The sequence below is a fragment of the Dinoponera quadriceps genome, unplaced genomic scaffold (genome assembly GCF_001313825.1).
Source record: "Dinoponera quadriceps isolate SergipeBrazil2010 unplaced genomic scaffold, ASM131382v1 scaffold479, whole genome shotgun sequence".
Classification (NCBI taxonomy): Eukaryota; Metazoa; Arthropoda; class Insecta; order Hymenoptera; family Formicidae; genus Dinoponera; species Dinoponera quadriceps.
In genome coordinates this window covers 567,966-571,313 of record NW_014554586.1, presented here as the reverse complement: position 1 = coordinate 571,313, position 3,348 = coordinate 567,966, and positions in this window count along the sequence as shown.

The following is a 3,348-nucleotide window of genomic DNA, read 5'->3' as shown; positions in this document are numbered from 1 at the left end:
TTAGCCAAGATTCTGAAATCAGAATGCAATTTGGCAAGTTTCGTTAAAGGGAAGATTGGCGAGGTCCCCTTCCCGAGACAAACGTACACGACCGGACGACGTCAACGGGATATGTTCAAAAAGCGTCCTCAGTATTTCGGATTTCTTCTCGTCGTCTCTTGCTCCGCTCGCATTCTCGATTTACCGTTTCTCGATAATCGTGCTTTTCCAAATTTTGAGTCTGCATTGACCCTGCAAGCTCTGTCGAATTTGAAGGACCAACGGAGAATCTCGAGATGTAACATTATACGGGCTAATTGTATTTACTTTGACGCGGAAAATGGTTACTAATTGCCGTTTGTTGCCATGTTGAAGCTCAAGAAGAAGCACATTTATTCCAGAATTATATAATATTCGAATATCTCACTATATATATATATATATATATATTCCATTTATATTTATACTTTATCCTTAATTTCGGTAAACAATGCGTTAATTATGTAACTTACTTAACCGCGGATAGAGTAATATGCGATGAGCAAATATTGAATAATTAATATTATATTATAAATAAAGAACAGTACATTTTACTTTTTTCATAATTTCTATTTTCTTTTTTCATCGGTTTTGGAAATTTCCGTGAGGGGTTTAGGAATTCAATTAGAGTGTAAGAGCGTAAAAGTAACGGTTGTGTCGAATAATGTGCCCTCCGTTTTAACGGAAACATAAATTTAAATCCGGTGCAATAACAAGGCAAACAAATAGACGTAGGAAGAAGACGTTGGCAGATGTCAACAAGGTGGGGCCGGCAGCCCAAGGAGCATTATTAGACGTATAAATCAACACTTGCGAAACCTGCACTAAATCCTAAGGCCAGTATTCATAGATGTAAATTAATTACAATCTTGGATGGCATAATTAATTAGAAATTCATGAGCTCAGCTGTGCCGATCAATATTCCTTGTATGAAATAAGTAACACATCGAGCCTCAACACACTCAGAATATAATCAGGTTACTAGTATTTTCTGACCGTATACACATTTCTTCCTGGATATTAACGTAAAAGCAATTATTGTGACTGTTACAGACATATTGTTTTGACACATTATTCCCGCTTGAATAATCAATAAATAATAAATCGATATTGCGTGCACGAACGGGAAATACTAATAACTTGGTTGCACGATATGTTAAGGCTATTATATACCTGTCTGCGTGCACAAGTTGACGAGCAACTAACACCTCACCCTACAGTTATAATTGTTTATTAAACAGACTACACGAATACCGGCCTCGAAATTTCGACTCAGGTATCTCTTTGTTCCCGATAGGTTTGCAGAACGTATTTCAAGATCGAAAATATTCCGCGTATTGAAAATGATTTGACACACCTGCGAATATACGATGTATCATCACCTGCGTCCTGCGACCTGACATCTCGATTCATCATCCTGCCCCTGGCTGCTGCGTTACATTTCGAATACTCCTTCATGGCACTGACACTGGCATTGACACTGACATTCTGGCACTGACACTCGCGTACAATACGGGTTCAATTGGAGACACGTATGTGAACTGACACGATACTGACGAGAGAGAGAGAGAGAGAGTGTGTGTGTGTGTGTGTGTGGGTGCGCGCGTGCGCACGTCTGATTAAATATTTCAAGAGTCAACAAATTATTTTTATCACCCGACGAGTATGATAATTAATTCAGCGATACACATGTTCCGTTGCTCGTCGACTTGAAACGTAACGACCCGGTTACGAGACAGAGTACGAGAGTCCCAGGACAAGAGTTCGGTAAGACAAAATCACCTCTGGCCAATCGCCAATAGCGTTTTCGCTCGTCGATCATTTCGCGTCCCTCGCCGGCCGGAAACGCAATGACTCGGTCCCGGAAAAGTACGCACAAAAGTGCTCGAAAAATCAGTAAAAAGGCAAAAATACTTTGCGTCGATCAGCTAACTGTTATCACCCGCCAGTCAACTCGCGCAACTTGACTTCGACTACCGAGAGATCACAACAGCTGCTGATATTTCGAAAGTCCTACCTTGAACTTGCCAACGTTCTCTCACTTTTTTTCGGATTTAAATGACTATTGTGTTATTGTACCGAATGCAAATTTAAATTTCTCCACAAAGAAAGACATTTCGTTGGATTTAATAAAATCTTTTTAATTGAAACAAACTTGTTTTTCGGATTCTGGTCTTTTGGAGCAAATAAACAAATGTTTGATTCAAGAAAGAGAATTGTTTGGTTTTTCAAATAATAAATATTTTTATGTCAAATAACGTATTTTTCATTCATTTATTTATTTTGATTTATTTTCATCCAAACATTACAATGATTGTCACAAGCAATAAATTATTTGAAAGAAGTAACACTAGGTTAGAAAAATATTAAAGAACTTCTTTGTTTCAGTGGTACAATATTTACTATATAATGAAATAAATATACTCTATCTGCAGTCGATCAAACCACGTAATTAATACACTACATTAAAAGCAGATAGAATATCGAGATTCGAATATTAAATAATTCTAAAACAGTTCTTTAAATTTTAACATGGAGCAAGCGGCATCGAGTAACCATTTAGTACCAGTATCAAAAAAATAACAATAGCCTGCGTAGCTGTTAACTATTATATTATTATAAGTTTTTTGCTTTCCGATGTTAAATTTTCCTCAATTTTTCGCCTGGATATTTCAGTGTGTAGCTATTAACAAAGCTAATGACACACATCATGTTGCTAATCGCAAAAGTAAAATTATCTTTTCCTTGAAAAAAAAGAAACACTAATTTACTTGGCGACTATTTTCGGTTTCCTTTTCAAATCGCTATAAATACTGCTTGAATACACATTTGAAAATGTTCACGTAAACTTAAATTACTTGACGTATTTTTTATCTTTGTAAGGTTTGTTAGGATTGTTTTATCCCGAGCTTCTCCATTGACCCTTCAAGTCCGACGTTCACGCTTTCCAAGAGCGAAAAAAAAAATCGGCGTTTCGCGCGCGACGTAAGCCATCCCGAAAGCACTTTATCGAGCACCGAAAACGAGCAGGAAAGAAAAGAAAAATCAAACGGGACCCGGGGGGTCAGAGACAGGTCCCGCTTACGTCTCTCTGGTACAGCCGTCGACGGCGTCCAGGATGGCGAGGAGCAACGACAATGGGGAGGTTCTCGGACGCGGTTTCGAGCGCACCGTTCACCGCCGCGATGCCGCCGTCTCGTCACGTGGTAAGGCAACGTCCCAGCGCCCCGAATCGATCGGCGTCGTTAACGGCGACAGCGTCCAGCAACGTAGCAACGACGACACCACCGAGAACAGCAACGGTACCAGCGGGACCGGCAGCCGCAGCAG